Source organism: Nipponia nippon, unplaced genomic scaffold (genome assembly GCF_047370975.1).
Source record: "Nipponia nippon isolate SJK-2023a ecotype South Korea unplaced genomic scaffold, ASM4737097v1 scaffold_6, whole genome shotgun sequence".
Lineage (NCBI taxonomy): Eukaryota > Metazoa > Chordata > Aves > Pelecaniformes > Threskiornithidae > Nipponia > Nipponia nippon.
The window spans coordinates 73,447,404-73,469,256 of NW_028262380.1; the positions used below are offsets into that span (position 1 = coordinate 73,447,404).

A 21,853-nucleotide genomic window follows, 5' to 3' on the forward strand; every position below is an offset into this window, starting at 1 on the left:
TTCCCTCCATCAACAAAAAGTACACATTAGTAGAAGACAAAACAGAAATTTATAATCTATGCTGTCTAGCATCTCATTTTGTTTTTGGCAGCATCACCCAGACCCAAGTGACAAAAATCTAGATCAAATCATTAGGAGTCACTCCTGTGGTTTTTTTAATTAAATATAAAGCAAAGTTTTAGAGCGTCAGTAACAAAAATTAAAACAAGAACTCAGCAAAGAGAGATCACAGAGAAGCATTAAGCTTCATACTTCCCATTTCAAAAACATCACATTCATCAGCTTTCACTGTGATGTAAACATACATGTTGTAACATGTATCCCCATTCCTTTGCAAGCATCTCTCCAGGCAGAACTGGTACTTGCAAAACCCCTGGTCTAGACGAGGCAACGCTTAAGGCAGTGACGCCAGAGTAAGGGCACATGGCACGTATCCTAGATGGAGCACAGGAGTATCAGCAGGGCTCAGTTACCTGAAGCTAACACGAACCAGGCTTTAGTGAGCCAAGACTCAGGTTACCATACCACATCCTTGGAGAACATGGGAAGATAGGATACATGGGAGATATTGCTGTGCATGTCTGGTACAGATCGCTTCATCAGGAAGAAGAGGCAGATGAGACCTTCTTCAGGCATCTGTTAGGAGCCTTACATGCTTCCAACCTCAGCTCTTCGGCAGCTCTGTGACAGACAGGGACTCGTGCTGGCAAGAAAATGAAAAGATGATTTGACTCAAGGTCACAGGCAAACTGAGGGACAAGCAGGGCAAGGACTACGAGAGCTCCCATCAAAAATGTGTTTGCAGACCACTTCCTTGCAAATACTCTTCTTTCCCTCAGGAAGAAGAGGGAGACTAAGTCACCAAGCACTTCTTTCTTCCCTAGCATGCATAAAGGATTTCTCAAACTCAAATAGAAAGAAGAGGGAGCACCGAATGATCAAACATATTCTGTGAGCTAGGGACTGGGGAAAAAAAATTAGGACTGCTAGGTATGGTGACTATGCAAACAGTTAAGAAATCAATAGCATGCTATTAACATATGTTCCCAGAATGAAGAGAGTAATGGATAGATGCAAAATTGTGCATAATTCATGGAATACAGGTGTCAATGTTTGTTTGTGCTTTTTTTTTTTTGCCTTTTTTTTTTTTTTAGGTAATGCAGGTAGTTTTCTTTCTCTTTTAGGGACTGCAACAATCATCATTGCAAAAAGTTTAATAGCTTTCAGACAAAGTTTTTTGCCAGTCTCTTCATTGTCATACGCCATCACTCAAATCTGACCTTTAAATTGAGCCTACAAGCCCACTCAAGCCATAGTTCCAAATAGATGTGTTATCCTCAGGGGCTGCGTCAATATAAAAACAGAAAACGAAAGTAATCCTTAGAGGAGCTATCTATTCTGGTAAGAAATCTTAAATACAAATATCTCCTTCTAGGAAAAGCTAGAATAATCAATTCTTACTAAAAGAAAAAAATCCTAAGAGTCCACAGTTCTAGAAAGAAATCCTATCAATTGACACAATTGCACTGTAGATGAAAATTTTAAATAACGGCAAAACATTATCTGTCCATCAGAGCTACAGGATGACAAATGCCCATGCCACAAGTGAGATGCCTCTTAGCTGAAACCCAACTGCTCTAACAAGACATTCAGAATGCTTTACAAGCAGGACACCCCTGCAGCAGAATGGCAATGCCATCTACCACTGCAAATAGCTGCTTTTCTTTCTGTTATCTACCAAAACAAGAGCCCTATGTGTTCAATCCAAGACGCATAAGCATGATCTGGGTAGTTATGAATGCTATTTCCCCTAACCTAGCACATTTCTTCAAATTTCCCCCTGTGCAGCACCTCTACATACAGTTGAAACTAAGTTTTTTCTGTGTATCGCTCAATGTAAACAGGTATCAACCTCCCAGACACGAGCTGATATTTCTTATACCTCTGTTCCAGTAAGAGCAGTATAAATTTCGGTGCTGAGGGGCACATTGTTTTGTTCTGTCTCTGGCCACACAGATTCCTGGCCCACTAGTAATAACAATACCAAATACGCCCTGTACCAGATGAATTACTCGGCTACATCAGATAAAATGGTGGATAGCATGAGAATTTGATGGTCACAATGGGGGGAAGTTTTCTTTCTCTGTTTTCTTCCAGTGTCTACAATACTTCACTCAAATGTTATTCAGGCTAGCAGTGCTACAGGCCTGCAGACGAATTTAGGCACTTAAGTACCAAATAGCACTTCTGAAGCAGTATGCCCATTTGCCATCCAACATCGTAAGTGCCTTGGGTTTCCATAGTAAAATTGCTTGGATATCTACGGTTGTGTTCATAACACAAAGTTCTTGAGCGACCTGAGCAGCAGCCAGCTAACAAAAGGCAACGCAGGCATTCCTCTGCCTGCTTGTGTAAGCCTGCTCTAGCATGCAAACTCTGAAAAAGGCACTGGTTTGAGAGCTACAGAAAATGCTACGTGCTTCAGTGGATGCAACTTGGACCTCTCACTTTAAGGTCGTGGTTCCCCCAGGAACACTTAAGTCTTTCCTGCTGCTGTTTTGGACAGCATAGAAAACAACAGGTCACTGGATACACGTCAAGTATGCACAACCACAGGACCCCTTTTCTGCTTTCCAGTACTGGTTTTCCGCTTCGATGTGCCATGTGTTTCTGGTTGTTAGGGTCAACTGAACGGAATAAAAATATTCAAGAATGTGTAGCAACAGGCCATTTTAACAGAAACTTTGCTTATACTTTGTGCTAAAGCCCATGTTCCAACTGTATTAAGACAAAATAACTCCATAATAAATAGTTACTATGAACAGAGGTATAATTTTAACAAGAGCTGTCTATTTAAAGAAATTTCAATGCTGACTTCATATTTATTAAACGAAAAGCTTTTTCTCTTTTTTCCTTTATGTTTTATTCATAAGATCCCCTTTTGCTTTTTCAGTTTAAATAAAGAACTGTGATTATCTGTAAAACTGATTGCTTAAAGTAATTAATCATTTTCCTTATGAAATTTCCTGGATAAATTAAGGATCTTATAATTGAAGGGTTTTCTCTTGTGTAAATGGAACATGCTGAGAGCCTAGGCTGAGAAATAAATGTACTGCCCAGACCCCTAGAGCTGTTTCTTTTTTATTCTTTTACTAGAACTAATAGCTGTCTGACAGTAGTGCAATAAAGTATTGTTTTTAATTAACAGAAATATATTGATATCTTCTTAATAATACTAATTTTCTAAAAAAGAAAATGTTTAGCCATTTTTTTTTTTTAATTAATCTAATAACAACATTACTCTTCTACTCAGAGTTTATATTCAGCACGTAGGTCAATTCGAAACATGGAGGAGAAACTGCTGTTTGTTTACAGGTACCTCAGCAAACCTAAGCTGCAATGGCAGTGGCTTGCTCAGAGTTACACCAATCTGTGTAACACAGGCTGGAGCCGCATCCAAAACTCCAGGTTACACGTAGTCATTTAACCAAGAGACTCCCCCATTTTCTCCTAGGTCGAGGCCAATACTGTGTGCTATCAGATAACCACGTGGAAGGAAAAAGGAAGGCCATCAGAAAATCCTAAGGCATTAAGGAGACAGGATGTGTACGTGTGCTTCCGCATGCTAAAAAATGTAAATATTGAGGCTGTTAAAATCAATAGGAGACCAAAACTTGTCTGCTCCTTGAGCTCATTAAGAAACAGTGTTCTCTCCGAGTTCTTATTGATAAACAGTAGTGAGAAATCTTAGACACTGAAAAATATGGAAACGGATAGGAAGATTTTGAAAACAAAGATGATGTGGCAGCCAGTTTATGCAACCCTCACTGGAGCAAATGCTTGTAACGGTGATGGAATGGTTGGAGTCAACCCCTATGGGACAGAAAAAGATTACAAATTTAATGAGAGTTTAACAGGAGTACAATTGTAATAAGGGATTGTTTGTACTGATGTTTGATATTAATTCAACGCTACCATAAGTAAAAAAAAAAAGTCTCATTTTCTTATGTTTGCTTCTTGAAGGGTTGACTGTGGCTCAGAGAATTTTCTCTGAGTGAATGCGCTGTTTTGTTCTTATTTACAGCATCATCAAAAAAGCAATAGCGTGGTTGTGAAACATTATATCTAACAGGTTCATCAGAAAAACCTGCAATTAACTTAGTCTTGCTGATTTAGATTTTGAAGCCAAATACTCAATTCCTGCCAAGCTACCCTACAGATAACATGAGTAAAAAGAGCTTCAGAAATTCACAATGAATTCTACGATAATGTTATAAACAGCTCATTGCCAAGAAGGCAAAAATATCTGCATCCTTGGCCTACGTGAGTTTCTACTACTCTGACTTAAGTGACAGTCCAAGTTATCTAGTATCCAAGAAGAAGAAGAAAATACAATTATTAATTCTTGCACAGGCTACCATAATCTATGTCTTTGTCTGCAAAGAGGTCCTTTGTCCAGATAGTTTGTGTAACAACTCAAGATATAATGTCATAATTTGGCTTTGTACAGGAAGTGCTATGACTGAAAATCAGTATCATCAGAATCGATGTAATTTCCAAGGCTAAGTAATATCAGTCAGAAAAAGGCAGACAAATTAGAATAAGAACTAATTAAAACCGTTGTCACAACATCATTTGGATTTTATGAGATTATTAAACAATTTAGAAAATTCATTTTCATTACTGACAGTCTACGGCACTTCCTTGGCCAGGGCTAGATGCTCAAACACCAGAATATTGAGCTACTATAAAGCCCCCTTTCCTATGGTGCTGAGTATGAGTAAGGATCATACAGGTGTTACACAGTCACAATCAAGTGATTTGGCTCCTTTATCTCACAGAGACTTTAATGAGGCCAGGATTTCTCTGACAAGACCGTGTATGGTCGAGATTTTTAGGCTACAGACCGCACAAATCACACACAGACAACCAAGCTAGGATTAAACGAATTAACACGGTAACTGACTGCAGCATATCACAGCCATCTTCCTGGTATAATACACTCCTGCACTTGAAAGAGCTAATTAAGTTAGGCAAAGCATAATGCTAATGAATGTGTACAGCTCCTACAACTTGAGAAAGCTTGAGAAATGTTTCCTACACTAACAAAGGTGGCAAAAATAGCTGTGGCTACTCCATCTTGCTCTCTTCAGAGAAAGGAAAAAGAAAGCAAACGAAACACCACAGCAACTGTATCCTAAATTCCAGCTTGCTTCCTCAGCAACTCTTAAGTCAGGTTTCTCTTCAGTCGCAACTTTATGCTCAAATTTTCCTACTGGCATCACCACAGAGTTCCTCAAGCTGTCAAAAGCCTCCGAGGACCCTGTCAGCCAGCAGCGTGCGGCCGGGCAGGTTACGTAGGGACCCTCGGTAGGAGGATGACACAAGGAAGCTGCTGACACAACCCAAACTTTCTGTTAACCTGGGCCCTCTGCAGACGGGTCGTTTGAACGCATCGCCCATAAGCCGAGCTCAAAGCACAGGGACAAAGCCCGCTCGGCCCTGGAAGGCGGCAGCAGCCGCCTGGACGCTGGCAGCGCCTCTCACCGCCATCGCGCCCTCTGCTCTTACGCAACCCTGCTGTTGCATTCTGATTGGCCCGGCGCCCCTGTAAGGGGAGAAGCGGGTACGTGACCAGCTCGCCCGCGGGTAATGGCTGCCGGCCCCACAAGATGGCGCCGGAGGGGTGAGGAGCGGGCGACACCGGTGTCATTCCTCAGTCAGGGAGGGAAAGGCAGACTGAAGGAGTGAGGTGCCTGTGCCCGCCTGCACAGAACACACGAGTTCCCAGCACAAGTGTTCTGAAAATAGGACTAGAAACTTACTTTTTCAGTATTATGTTCAAGTAATTTTCCTACCATGAGAGGTGTGGAGGCAGACATTTGAGAAACGTGTTTAAGGATCTGCATCTTTAGTGGTGAAGATTTCTGAAAAGAACTTAAGCAGCTCATTACATGCAGTTCTCACCTGCCTTTTCTGTTGTCCTTCCTGCCAAGAACCGTCAGCAGCTTTATTTCTTTAAGTGAAATGTTGAAAGGTGTATTAGAGATCTAATTTCTATTAATTGCAATGAGAATTGCATTTCTATGGGTGTTCCGGGTTTGGGTATATTCGTCTTAGTTCCCAAACTGCAAAACAGGTAACATACCTTGGTTTTACAGGAATTTTGAGAGTTTTAAATATTGGAGGGTTGCTCAGCTGAAGACACAGAAGTACATGAGTATTACAGACAGACTACTTAAAAATGCACAAATGTAAAGCAGAAAAGGAACAAACTATTACTGAAATAGCATGAGGAGAAACATGTACTACTAGAATGATCAAGAAAAAAATCATATAATGATAAAAGACCAAAAAACTTCCACTGTTAAAGCAAAACCTGCTGGAAATATACACACAAAAGGCCAGTTACGATATTTCTAACATGGGCTCAGCATTTTAAGATCTGCTATTTTCTGTTTGCATAATGAAAATAGATTTCCATAATTTAAATGGAGAAATAAGTAGAGGAGGTTACCATTTTAAGTTTACATTATGCCAAAATACTTCTTGATTCTTAGAGAACTAAGTCTTTATTCATACTACAAGCATCAAAACGACTTTATCAGGTGCGCGCCATTATACAAGGCTGCATGCCAAAACTTGTAAAATGTCAATGTTGTGTTTTTCCTGGAATCTTATAATTAATTCATCATCAGAATAGCTTTGGGGTCTTATTCTGATCCATTTTCTAAACAGTGTTACCAGGAAATTATGTTCTGTGCTTCTGTTTATTTAAAGAATATCACTGCTGAATTTACAACAAGCAAACTAGTTAAAGGAAAGCCTTTGGGGGAATGTAGTAAATTAAAAATGAAAACACAATGAGAGGAATATGGAATTTACAACCAGAAAAATCTCATAAAGGAGTGTACATTTGGAGATTTATATAAATCAGATACAGCTTCTGTAAATACTTAGAGCATAATAAATAAATGATTGCTGAACTCGAAGACTAGTAAGTTATGTTACTATATCCTGCCTGACTGCTCTGTCCTGTTATAATGGGAGCCTCCTACACAGTAAGGAAGAGGATTTTGTTCGTTACTGCAATGAAGTAACGTGAAAAGTCAGAAAGAGATTTACCTCCAGTTACTGACAAAGGGCCTGGCCCAAACACACTGAAGGTGATAATAATCTTTCCAAGTATCTCAAGGGCTTTGATTCAGAGAGATGACATATTTTAGTGCAAATTACTCCTAACTCCTTGATAGCCAATTTTAGTGAAGTTGCCTTCACTTACATTTGGGAAAAATATGTTTCCAAAGTGAATTCAACATTATGAGGAAAATGTATATGAATAAAAAGAAGTCAATAGGATTACAGCAGATATAAAATAAGTCCTTGTCTTTCAATAACATTAGAAAGGTTATTTTAGCAATCTTCTTTAAAATGGCAAAATTATGCATTCTGGATATTATCTTTGACTGCCAGTAGTAAAATTTCTATTTGGAAAGAAGCAAGATTAGAAGAAAAAGAACATAAGTAACTAGGGTAAAAAAAAATGCAGTTTTTCTTATAATGTATTCTTGCGGAAGATTTGATTCTACTCATCAGCTTACAAGCTGCCCTGCTCCTAGTATCTAAATAAAGACTAGATGCTTGCTTCCATTTCCACAGTACTCTTGGAAAACTTGAGTTGTAGTTATAGTCAGGACTTCAATGAAGATAGCATAGTAGACTGGTCAGCTGGAGGACAGTCAGTGCTTCAAAGGCATCGTGGATAAAAAGAACATAACTGCTATGAGGAGAAAGACACAACAGGGCAGCCGTAGCTCCCCAGTTACATACGATTTAAACGTTTGGATGTATCTCTCTCTTGTGTTGTACCGGTGTCTCTGAAGTGTGCTTCCTACAATTTTCCTCTCCTCCCTTCCACATGTCTTGTGACTTCAAGTGCATAGTGTGCTTCCCTTCTTTCCTTGCTCCGCTGCACTTAAGCAGCAACAAGAGAAAACCCTGTTGAGACTAAGGCAAATTGAAAGGATGTCAGTAGTCGCTTGAATCTTCTCACAGATCTTCAGCTGCAAAGAAAAGGAATGATCTGTGAAGCTCATTCAGATGACAGCCAGCAAGCAGCAGCCTCTAACTTGACACCCTCGTATATGCATTAAAAACTCTGAAAGAAAAGATTAACAGGAGAATGGGACTGGAAGCAGCATGTTGCAAAAGCAGTAACGGGCAGTATATTGCAACAGAGCTACGTACAGAAGCAAGACGAGGCTTGCAACGGTAACATAACGCCTCCAAGCTCTTCACCGGAAAGCTGCTGTTCCTATAAACCACTTGGTGATTCCCAGTTAGTCAAAAAAAATCACCATGATTTTGCTAAATCACTTGAACTGTATTTCAGATCCAATGGTTCGTTTTTCTCAATGGCATTTTTGTTCACCTACTTCTTAGCTGTAAGCGACAAAAAAAGCACACACACACACCCCTCCCCAGGAAAGACAAATTAAAGATAGCTATGGCCATCCATTGCTCTAAATCCCAACACAAACCTGAAGAGCCACAAAGGTTGTTCTGTGTTTCCCTGGGACAAATTATGCCAAGGATTTGTTACCATTTTCTCCAAGACACAAACACCCCACCTATACTTACCTTTCCCTGTTTTTTTAATCAGTGACAGGAACGGTAACTCTTTGACAATCCTCTGCTGCACCTAAATTCACAGAAAATTCCATTTAGCGGGATGATTCAGGACATCCTTAACAAATCAGCGTATCAAATTATTATTAAAAAAAAATAAAACAATTTTTATTAGGGAAGTTGCAGCCAGTCCTAAGTGGATAGCTTTAAAATACTATTCTTGGTAAGTTCCACAGGCAAAATTGTGCCTTGTTTCTCACAGCTTCTGCTTGGAGTCTCTCAGGCTTCTGGTTGCTCCTTTGCCTGAGATGTATTTGGCCCACACGTGGGGGGCACTGACAAATACAGAGCATGTTTCTGGCAAAGGAAAATTTTTTTGACAGTTGCTGACTTAAGGGCGACAGTGATGTCTGATTTATGACCTTTATCATCATCTTTTATTTTGACTCTTCTCATTGTTGAGGGATTTTTTTTCTTTTTCTTCTTCTTTTACTCTACCTCCACATTTGACCTTACAGTCACTTTGTGCAATCTTGGATGGCCTTCTGGCAGGCCATCAAAAATTAGCCATTTCTCACCAAACTGAAAAAACCCACCCTACCAAAAGCCCAAGCAGTATCTTGTGGACATTTTTATTTCCAGGATACAAACTACTGGAACTAGAAATTATTTACATCAACGAATCATTCAGGGCCAAGTCTTGTGATGTTGAGCTATCTTGATGCTACAGAAATTGTGAGTGTTTGCGGGATGCTCCAAACTATTTGGACATGGGACTAAGTATTCATGAAAAAGACAAGATTTACTACTGTATATTTTGGTTTACTCAGAAGTTTTCAATATATTCTCTTTTTCTCATCCCACACATTAGATAAGTACTTAAATTAATGTCCTAGCTCAGCCACCTGCTACTGGTGTGATGAAGAAATTGTTGGACTATGCTAAGGAGTCATATTAGATTATCAGAACGGTCCCTGCATAACTGGGAATATACGAGCTTCTTCAACCTGAACTAATTCCTGAGCGTGAGAAAATGTTAGTGGAGATAATCCTCTTCCAGCTACCTTAGCGTTAAAGGTGAAAGATCATTTGGAGACTGATGCCCAAAGAATTCTGTGTCAATTTTCTTTTGAATTCCATGGCAATAGAACATAATCTATAAGCAAATTAACAAAAGCAAGTAGCACCCTTGATGGATATTTCATACTTAAGTGGAAAATGCTAGTCAGTTTTCCCCCAAGTAAATAAAGCATCTTAAATCTTGTAACAGGTTTGCTTTTTTATTGTTGTATTCTTCATTACAGGGATTCTGTGACCCTGTAATTTCAATTACTAAGCAGATAAACTAGAAGATAATAACCACACTGATCAGATACTTAATTCTTTTAACAAGAAAAAATACGATTTGACCGCATAAATACTTCTACGCTGCAGTTTATGCATCTTAAAATATGTGTGGTTTAGGTTGCAGAATTACAGATTTAAAGAAGGCACAGTACCAAGGAAAGGAAGGAAGACCAAGAGCAAATTTTTGCCCGACAAGGTTTTTGGAAGAATAACATGGCTTTCTATCTGTCTCTCAGTATGTACATGTAAGTGAAATAACAGTAAAGTCAGTTACTTTGTGAATTTTTCAGATTCTAACTTGGTTGAAAAATGTCAAAATGATAAGGATATTGTAATATTCAGATATTCTGTTCATACTGTTTGACAATATATGAAACTTCTAACATTGTAAACTGTGGTTAGTTTAGGAGTAACATCTCACAAAAGTATCACAGAATTCGATTAGGTTTTTTAACTTCTGAATGATATAATTAATGTTACTTCTACATTTGTGTTTTCTGTTTTGCTTCTGTAAACAAATTTTCTGTATCACTAGGTTGTACTAGATATCATTTGAAATACACATTCTAATATTAAATGTCTTTATTGTAATACAATACAATGTATTAAATGCTAGAATGCTGCACTGTACAAATACCTTATTGTACTGTCATAGACAATGGAAAAAACAATTTAGTGAACAATCAAGAAATTCTAAAAAAAAGAAAAACAAAACAGAGAACACAAGGGGAGCCCTTTCTTTGTTCAGGCTGTCAACCTTCCTTTGTCCTACTGGGACCTTCATATAATCAAGAGCCACAGAACACATAAAAGAGGGAGCGAAGAGGAAACTTTGAAAGCAGTTAACGGCTGAACTCCAGCACAGCTCCCAAGCCATTCTGCTACTGCATCGTGTCACGGGGCTGATGACTTGGGTCACAGCACTGACAACAGCAGCACGTGGTCTCTGGCACGTCCCACAGCCTGGATACAGATCAGTGTCTTCCAGGAAGCACATCCCCAGGGCTGGCCACATAATACAATCCTAACTTGGCAACTGCATTTGAACTGCTCGAGAATTGTACGCAGTTCAATCTTACATGAGCAATTTTAGGTGTTCTGCTCCCGCAGGAGTTGATTTCAGCATGGACATCATCTCCGTGGTCCTTCTAGAACACCAAAAGCCTATGCTAGAGACTACAGTATATACATTTCTTTCCATGAATCCTATTCTTCCTGCAACCACTTCTGGTTCTACCTGATAGTTGACTCAGGAATACACAGTATTTTCCAACGTCAAACTATGTATGCTTTTATATAATAAAACCTGTTTAAGTTCTTGCTGTAGATTGCGACACCTGCTGCATTAAGTGGATTGTGCCTGAAAAACTATTTCGCTCCTGCAGCAGTCGGTTGAAACTAATAGATTTGGTTTTGTGATTTAAGTGGAAAACTAATAGGCTTACCATTTTTTTTTGGCCTGGAGAAAATATTTTCTTGACTCATTTTATTTCCATAGTGATGTTGAGGACACAATTCCGTTCTATCCATCGTCAGCTATTGGATCTAAGAAAAAGAACAGCAATAGAGATAGAAAAAGAAAGCAACAAGAAAACACATCTTTAGGTACTAACTTAACATTTTTTCCTTCCACAACCTTTTGCTAGTCTGTTTCTCTCAGATGGCCCTGAAAGCACAGTTCTTTCACTCGCTGTGTAAAACCCTGCTGAAGATGGCAAGGTAGGATGACAAAGGGCTTTTTATTGCACTGCTAAATCTGTTCCACACTTTAGGGAAATGCGTGAGTGCACATTTAATTTTAAGCAAGACAGGAAATTCATGTAAGTCTTGTCATGTTTAAAGAAGGTATTTTAGGAAAGAATACCTTTGTAAAGAATTGCTGTGAATTTCCAATATGACCCCATGACCCTAATATTTTCCAGGTATACAAGCAAAACACTGTTCTGTAAGAAGACATGTCTGTACAGCACTGAGAAAACTGCTGTGTGCATTTCCACTGTCTGCACTTCAGAAAGAGCAAAAGAAAACTGAAGAGGTTTCAGAAACATGCTTCAAGAATGAGCTGAACTCTGGAAATCACGTTAGTCCTCAAGAGGACGCCTGTTCTGTAAAACCCTACTTAGGAAGATCTTTCAATCTAGCAAAGCAGAACACGAGCTAACAGTAAGATGTGGAAGCTAAGAAAATGCAGTAGAAAACTAGAACTGGAATTCTAGTTCTAGATAATTCTAATTTAAATTGGATAAATTCTAAGATAAGAATTTCAACACTGAAGGAAAATATCCACTAAACAATATAACTGATCATTGCATAGAATAATTTATCTGAAAACTTAAACAGTGGGGTTTTTTGGTTTGGTTTGTTTGTTCGTTTGGTTTTTTTGTTTGTTTGGTTGGTTGGTTTGTTTATGTTTTTTTGTTTTTAAATAAAGCTATTGAAACACATGGGAAAATTACTTTTAGGCATCTAGCAGTGCACCGTAGAGAAAAATCGTAAGGTCAGACCAAAAAATAGCTTGGGGTGTTTTCACTCAATATCCAGTTCTGATATGGGAATCAATACCAGTATATTGAACACAGAGTTCCACATTCAGTTAAGTACATGTTTATAAGCACACTGTTGGGATTCACAAGTTAGAAAACTGAGCCAGGAAAAGCTTATGCCCACTAATAAAGCAGGACAAAAAGGGCTTGATTTGAGAGTGTCTTGTGAAATCCTCGATCCTTAATTTTAAGGCATTTCTAGGACTTTTTTTCTTTTCCAGCTTCCAAACTTTCCTGGGCATGAGGAATTTGTTAAAATCCAGACACATGGAGCAGGAATATATATATGATCATCATATTAAAAGCATGTTCTAAATACGAGTTCTTCTTACGCTTTTTCTAGCAGAAATCTGAACTTACATTATTCTTTTTAAACCTATTTCATGACTGAATCTCTTAAATGGAGAATACTTTACCGATGGGTTTTTGAGGCTTATTTTGGTTCAGTGATCTACACTATTACATTGCACATTGGGGTTTTCACCAACAGGATACTATTTCCATGGTAAAAAAAAGACACGTAGCAAGGTTTGGCTTCCCAAATTGATATTAGCCCATTGATAGTGTATACCTGATTACCCTGCACTGAGCCTCGATTAAGTCTGCAAAACATGGTATTGTGCCATGAGGCCTCGGGAGCCGAGTTAAGGCGAAGCACAGGAGCATCCACGGAGCACCGTGACCTGGTTGTGGCTGCGGGGTGGAGCACCCAGCCGTGCCTTCCAGTGCTGCCAAGCAAGCTGTCCAGTACTTCCAGAGGGGTCTTGTCACCAGCGAAGCACGGATGCTTTCTGCATCCACCACAGGTGTATATACAAACTTCTAAGGGCACAAAAACATTTTATGGAAACTATTAAAAACTGTTGAAATTCCAGCAAAATACCTGAGCAGAGTAAGGGAAAATAAATGGTATTTTATGTACTCTTTAAAATTATTGTTTAAATTTAGTAGTGGCTTTAGGTAGCCGACTGGTTGTAAACTATCTGTTTGATTAAGTAAATATTATAAGTAATTGTAAAGGACTTCTGGATTCCCTGAGATGCAAAGCAATATAAGAAAACCAAAAATATTATTGATGTGAATGGTGTAACGTCGCCAAATACAGTAATATTGTAAAAACAACAGATGCTTTCTCTGTAAATAGTGTAGGGGCTAAAAATATAAGTTGTCATTAAAACGGATATTTTCTTTTAGTCATATACAGCATTTTCAGTCGATTACAACTAAAAATCAATGAAATTCTAACAAATGAACGATTTGTTTACTTGTTGTAAGTACATGCTTTTTCTTCCTGTGTAATATGTCACTGTTCCCCTAAGTATACTGTTATTTTGTGATAAATCCCTAGTCAAAAGACTGAAGCACCTCATATAATGCTAACAAAACTGTAGTTTTAGAAAACATCACCACAAAATTTCTTGACTTTTAGTCTATGCATAAAAATGAATTATTTCCTGAAAGTACTCTGTATTGTAGATACTCATTTTGAATTTTATCAATTTATATGACATACCTGTTGCAATGAAGAGGAGACACAATTTAGTACACGTTTCTTAGATACCAGATAAAGCTCATGCAGGCCTGTCAGAAAAGCCATGCAGAATTGCATACCTCAGGATGAGCCCACTTGATTTATCAGAAACCTTCACTGACAAATCAGCCCTCTGAATTTTTAACCTCTGGCTGTAATTACCGACATTTGGCTAGTGCCAACACTAATAAGATGTAAACCATGAAGATTTTTCTTTGGCACAACTAAGAATTCACAAAAGCATGGCAAATGATAAATCATTAAAATTGGAAAGCAAAAGCAAACGCTTACCAGACGTTACTGAAACATTCTGAAGCTTCTTCGTAGCCGTAAATTGTGTAAAATTTAGAATCTGTTTTGAACTGTCAAAAAACGTATTTGTTTTCACCGTGGTTCGTGCAGTTATGTGGATCCCAGGCATCTGAACAGATTTTCTTTGCTGAGCTTGCAAATTTTAGATGATTGAGTCTGAAGGATACTTACGATGTTATCATTTTTCACTCCGGCATACATGCCTTTATTAACCAAAAGCCTAGGGGCTTCACACTCTCACAAGAAAAGACGTGACATACAGAACTAAACACTCTCAGTTATAGGATAAATGCATGCACAATATCCAGAGGCTGATGTTAACTTTCAAGCTCAAAGAAACTTGTACTGAAGATTGAATGGTACCTTGTTAATTTATGCTTTTGTCCCACAGTATTCAAATACACAAACTGGTTCTCAAATACAGCCGCATAAACCTAGCACATTAAGCTCTTCAGGTTTGTAATCTTAATTCCCTAATTACCTGCACTGTAATTGCCAGCAGTGTGAGATGTGTAGCATCCTTTACTAGCCTGTACGTATTGCTCCTATTCCAAGTAGCACAGTGTCCCTGAAGGTTGCTACTCTCCTGTACTGATACAAGAGAAACTGAAGAGAAACACCATTCAGTAGTTATGATGGTAGTTTAAGCCCCAAGAGACCTGATTTTGAGACCCGATCGGAGCGCACATGTTCTATGTATGATTTTCAATGAATCGCTACATTGCTAAAATCCTTGAATCTACTAAAATCAACTATCTGACCATTATGCACGGCAGCTGGGTTTGCTGGAAAAGCTTGCTGGTTCCTGCAGCAAGGATGCACAGATTGCCAATGACAGGATAATTCTTGGGTAGAGCGGGTGACACTCACAGATCTGAGCTCAACCCTCTCCTAGGGCAGAAGACAACCAATATGAGACTGCTGAGAACACAGATATATTCATTTGACATTGACAGTCTTAACACTTACCACACTGATGCCAGTCTGCTTGGGATTTGAGAGTCACGGCTATTCAGGATGTTACAAGACCGTTCAGGAAATTCTGGTCTTAAACTCACGCAAGAGATCACAGCCTGGTTGGCCTGGTTGTTCGTATGAAATTCCCCAGAGACGTCGGCACCATCTTCATCTTCAGCGCTGGCCACGTGTTCTCTGCCTTAGCTCCCTTTTGCTCGCGAGCTGACCACGTCTCCAGTCCTGCAACAGGCTCAGCAGTGGTGCTGCACTGCTGTGCCAGTGCACAGTGCTGGGGCAGGGATGGGAGAAACATTCTGGTGGAGGGCAAACCTACTGCAGAGGTCTGCTCTGGGGGACAACTACTCAACTCAAGGGGTTTGGATCAAATCAGGATTGAAGTGGTTTATCTGTTTTGTAAGGATGGGTAATGACAAGTTTTCATGCTTCTTTTCAACCTGTCGCCTGTTTTCAAGAGTCTTTTGGTAACCCCCTGGTTGCTGATTGATCTGGCTGGTGGTCATCAGGAGCAAACTTTGTCATTGTTATTCTCCTCACAGCGTTATCGGTCTGGGGGTAAACGCTCTCAGATTTTGGGTCTTCTACTCATGTGCAGTGGTTACACTTATGTTCCTGTCAGATCAGCTGCTGTAATCCAGGCCATGTTACTGAGAGGAGGCTGTACAGACTTCCCCACACAGGTCCCATGCCAGTATCCACCTGGAAGAGTATGGATTTATAAAAACAACCTCCAGAAATCAAAACTTCTGCACATAGGGCCTAGAGTGAGACAGGAGAAAAGGCAGAAAATTAAAGAAAAGAACAGAAATTAAAGAACAGAAGCTGCAAAATTTCTGACAGCTCAAAGTCATATTTCACATGTTTTGGAAAAAAGTGGCATTGATAGCAGGAATTTATACGCTACCAGTGCTTTGCATCTTGAGGTTGTATTATCTGCTATGTTAAAATTAGCACTCTAAAACTGAATTGTCTTGGAGGACCTCTCTAGCTACTCTTGAAACAGCAGCTAAACTGAGGTCTGGTCTACTACAGCTCAGGTTAGCACATTAACCGTTGGAACATCCTTTCTATTTGTCCGACTATATATCAGTTTTTCTTTATGGCAGGATAACAAATCTGATTTTACCATATCAAATGAGACATTTTTTTTTTTAGAATCTGTCATCCAAATATCTGGTTTTGGATCATGACATGAAGGATCAATATTCTTTGTTTTCCTGATGATTCAATTGCTACGTAACGCATGAGTCACTGAAGATGTTCTGTTAAGTTTTTATTAAGTAAGTGCCCCACGGCCAAGAATACAGATCAGATCTTTGGAGGTTTTGGTAACCGTGTTCGTGATACAAATATAGTTTAATAAAGCTCATTTTAATTGATATATTTTCTCTGTAATTATTCCCTCCAGTCCTAGGACAGGCAGTTTCATCTCAGATAGTGTCACACACTGGTATTAAAATAAAGTATTTTACCAACTACATAAATTAATTAGTAGCAACGAAGGCTACAGCCGAGCTGAAGTAAATGGCATTAGGTATAATTAAGAGTAAACAAAGCTTGTCCCTAAATTCTACGAGGCTATGTACAGTTGGATTACAGCAGCTCTATTGGGCAGTAACCTATTTGCCTAGTAATTGTGACTCATACAAGCAATATACTTACACTGATTAATTTTACTTACAGACCCTGTGGTAGCTTAATTAAATGATCCATTCTAAATAATGACAGTCTTTTAAAGGTAGCCCTGCAGGAACTGAACCGTTGCCTCAAAAGGCATGAGCCAAACAGAATATAATGAAGGTGAACCATAGAAAATCCTTTTGAAAACATATTTATACAGAGACTACAAAGAAACTCATTTTACCTTTTAAAATGCCATACAATAGCATGTGTTTGACTGTATTGTTTACTGATATACTGTCTTTGGCAGTAAAACAACTGCTGAAACATAAAATTCAAATAAAATATGCTTGAGATTCAATAGTAAAGCACCAAAAAGATGTTAGCCTTGCAAGATCTTGCTAAATAGCTCAGTTTGCAACTGGTGAATTTGTAAATGAACTAGCTTTAAACAAGTTACTCAAACTCATCTCTCCACCAGCCTGTGGACCTCCTTGTCAAGGTCACTGCAAATTACTCCTTCCTATGGGCCTATAAAAATGGGAACACCCATGCCGATGAACTGCACCCCAGCTGCCTTCTCTAACCTTTGGCCCTCCAGAACTGAGGGACGCTTGGTTCGCAAATAAGATTTGAAAACTACTTTAATTAATCAAAATCACACAGAAATACCTTGCTAACTCAGCTAAAAATTAATTAGAATAGTATACAATAGATTAATCAATATTGCCAAACATTCTGCTGCTCGAAACAAAACATGTTCTGGTAGGGAGTTTAGGTAATAGGAAACAGAGTAAAGCAAAAAAATCTGATACCTCGTCTGAGACCATCATTGTAAAAAAATCAAGGGAAGGATCAAGTTTTGTAAATTCTTCTTTAGTGCCAAATAAATATAATTAAAAAACTACTTAAAAAAAAAAAAAAAGGCAGCTCTTCAGACAACGATGAATTCAGGTGAACAAATTAGTGGTCAATAATGGAAGCATGCTGTCTCCAGAACATACGTGAGAGATAACAAATGCGTTTCTTTTCGTTATTTCTGTAGTCTATGAGGGTGATCACAAGGATAACAGAAAGTCCAAAGGAGCCCTTCACACTACATAAAATACTTCAAGAGGTTGTTGGGAATTAGGTTCTGTTACTGTTGCCTCCCTTGATCATTATGAAAAGCATTTTCCAGATGACTTGTCTAATCTGAGAAGACAAGAGCAGGCCTGCTGAGGGTTACTGAAGGCTCATACAGCCCCCACCTGAACGTGCGAGTACCTGCGTTGGGCTTATTTCTCCGGCAATGTGGAGTGACTGTGACATAATACGGGGTAGACCAGATGTAGAGGCAAGGGCACATACTTCATGCCATCCATACTTCATCCATCCGTAGCTTGATTCTTATGATTTATGTGAGTGAAGTAAATTTCACCTTTACTCAATAAAATTCGTATTCAACTTGAAAATCTCTTCTCTCTCAGTTTCTTGGTGACAGCTGTCAGAATCCATCAACATTCAGCACAAGAATATAAAGCTAATAGGCTTCTTGTAATAGCAAAACTAAGCGGACTGCTGAAACTCAAAATGAAATACTATTACTGAAAAGATTCTTTTATCTGGTGCTTTGTGCAGTAGGGGAAAATGATTTTAATCTTGTCTCCTTTAAATGTTGGATTGTAAATGAATGCTGACAAGATTAAATAAATGTACTTTTGACTTGAGTCCCTGCCAGCATTTTTTTTAAAAAAAGCTGAACATATACTACTTGATATTCTGCAAGTGTGGGTTCATAACCCGGAGCTCTTGGTAGAACATAGGAGAGGGACAAGAGCTAGGTATTTTTTTAAGCGTCTCAGAATGACATGATTCTTCTTTTAGCCCCTGTAACACTAATGAATTTGAGCTTCTGTTCTGCACCAGCTCAGTCCACATGAAGGAGACTCCCTACAGCATGGAGCCTAGTGATAAAGATGGTGAAAGGAGTGATATGACTTCTGTATTAAGTCCAACTAAGTAGGCCAAAACCATCATCCTGGAAAGGAGATGATTGAGGGATGATACGCAGCGGGTCTGTAAAATCACAAATGATGGGAAGAGGTGAATGTGGCCTGGTATTTACTCTCCTGTGAAAACAAGCCCTCAGTAGCTCTAAGAGATTTTTGCATTTAGTGTAGTTTTCATAATACGCAACTTCTTTCCTCGTAAATGTTACTGAATCGTCACAGTTACTGGAAGTGAGAGTTGTTCTATCCCGCTTACATCTCTGGAAACAAAAAAGGAGGTTGCTGCTTTTGCGGGTACAACCAGAAAGACCCATCAGCTGGCTAAGATTCAACACCACTGACCATCTGCTATTTCAGACACAAGAAACATGAACCATTAAACGTATTCCAGGAAGGAAAAGCCTATTTGTGAGACGACGTGGAAGAACCCCTGTCTCCCATGCAAGCTTACAGACTCAGAAATGTAGGATAGGTAGACTAAAGACCCTAATCTAAAACGAGTTTGGAGATAACACTGAGCATCACCTGCCCTAATTTGTAAGCAGCTGGCTAAACATGGAAAACATCTACCAAAGTTTGGTGCCTTCTTCAGCCGCTTGCAGCTGAAGAGTCCTACTGCCCAATGAGTGCTTAATATCACTAAATTGTTATCTAAAAGGTAGGCCATCATAGACCACATTTCTCTACAAAAGCTCTTGTGCTCTTGGTATACTAGGAATTCCAAAAACACCAACTGGATTGTCCTCTTAAAAATCTCAAATATAGAAAAGTCTAATTAAGATATCCCAATTCTAGTCATCATTTGAAAATTGCTGAATATAGGAGCTGATACTGGAGGCAGTAGTATGGCAAATAAAGATGAAATATTTAAAATTTGAAAAGTTATTCTTTCAATATAAGGTATTATCAATGCCTCTGTGAGCACACCTAATACAATTCCATGCGAGCTAAACCAGATTAATTCAAATAATTTTTAGCTAGACCCTCCTATATCACAAGATATTTAGCTTCAATAGATGGGAAAAATACTGAGTATAGGAAGTAGCAGAACTTCACATACCTAACTAACTGTGTAGGTGGAAATTGATTTGTACTCTAAGCGCTTAAATGTTTGTTGGTTTTTTTGTTCCCCCTCCCCCCGCCCCCAGGCTACAACAGTTGTGGCTATTCTAATTTTCTGTCTGAAGTCCCTATTTGACACTTACCTGATTTCTTGTTTGCCTCTGCTTTCAGATTACTACTTACTCAGTGAAGTGTCATAAAGATACTTGTTTAAATCTAGGTCTCATCCCCCCGCCTTTTCTCTTTTAATTTTATCAATACATAACTAATTTGGACTTCCAGATTTCCTACTGTGATTTCAGAGATTATATTGAGAGTGATTAACTCCTACTTTGAACCCCTGAGTGGTAAAAACCATGATATCATCTAATTTTCACCTGAGACAAACCACAATGTCATCTCATTTCCACCTGTGACAGTCTTTAGAGAAAAAGAGAGGTGGTGTATATCCAGAGAACGAAAAGCAAATTAATTAATAAGAAATAGATACTTAAAGTGGCATTTGCTGTTATGGCAACTGACATTTTAGCGTAATGTAAAAAATAAATAACATAAAACAAAGCCCACTTACTACATTAAGCAGAGACTTTAGAAAATATATAGATATTGAATTTTCTCCATCCAATGACATTAATATGCTAAAATGAGAAAGCGTAAGAATCGGGGAACAGGTACTAGAAAGCCGCCTATAACATTACTTGTGACGTGAGCTTCCAGAAAGGCCATGTTCTGTCCTCTGGGAAAAAAGGGTGAATATCAGAATGAACATTTCTGTAAGGACATGAGAAACGATGGACACCATCCAACTACTACTGCAACTATTTTCTTGTTTTCCCTAGCTTCAAAAGCAATGCACACCATTTAAACTTCAGTGACAACACTGTTGACTTTTGTGATGCAATTTCTTTGGTCTCACGTTAGACAACATTTATATTGTGTAGTCACAGCCTGAACTCAGTGTTAGCTGGATACACTAGTCTGAGGGAATTTCATCTGAGACATCAGTATCTTCACGCATCTAAAACTAAATGAAGTTATTTTTGTTAGTCAAAGAGAATTCCTTTTATAGAACAGGCTTGCTGAGAAACATGTCCCTTGTTATATACTAATGCCACTCAAACACACACACAAAAAAGTCAACAAGCTTCTCACTTTTACCAATTCTCTGTCAGGTTCCTTATTTGGAATAACTGCTACTAATTCAATAAATTGAAGAGAAGAACAAAATCAAGCATAAAAGGAATAATGAGTAATTCCTTATTTATGTTTAAGGTCTGGTATGATTCCCTGAGTGCTCTACAAAGCTAAGCACAAAGTTTGAAAGATCTCCTCTGTAAATTGTGGCTGTTTCAGTGAAATAAGCCTGCTGTGAGTAAACGGGACAATGGTCATACTCCTTTTGCACCCCCGTCAGAGACCAACACAGGTACCGACTGCCAGAGGAACCGGAGTTATAAACACTAAAGCAAAGCCAGAAGGAAATGTTTCTGACAGGTCCAAAAAAATATGCTGTGCCATCTTAGATTTTATCTGAAAATCATATCCTCTTTCCTTTTTCATGTGCAGAGAAAAAAAAAATAATGTCCAATTAGAAATAATTTAGAAAGTATTATCTAATTGGGGCAACAACTACTACTAACACAGAAGTGTTAATGCACCATCGCTTTCAAGTGGCACTCACCATCACTAATGACTAGAGTATGAGTGTGGGCACTGTATCCTTTCTAACCCTTGTAGGCCAAGGTCAGCGCTGAAAAACCAGTATCCAGCTCACACCAAAGATGAGAGAAGCTTTAGTCTGAAAAACACGTGCATGTTTTACTGCATCTGTTGCAACAAAGCTG

General features: G+C 38.7%; 1 long non-coding RNA gene across 1 annotated transcript; it reads right to left on the bottom strand.

Moving 5' to 3' along the window:
- Positions 1–568: 568 nt before the first annotated feature.
- Positions 569–21,808, bottom strand: LOC148051567 (uncharacterized). The gene is made up of 7 exons (XR_015699927.1): positions 21,691–21,808; positions 15,331–16,095; positions 13,090–13,340; positions 11,421–11,520; positions 8,641–8,701; positions 7,831–8,007; positions 569–703 (listed from the first exon to the last, which is right to left on the bottom strand). It is a non-coding gene; the product is annotated as an uncharacterized LOC148051567 (long non-coding RNA).
- Between the last annotated feature and the right edge of the window lie 45 nt (positions 21,809–21,853).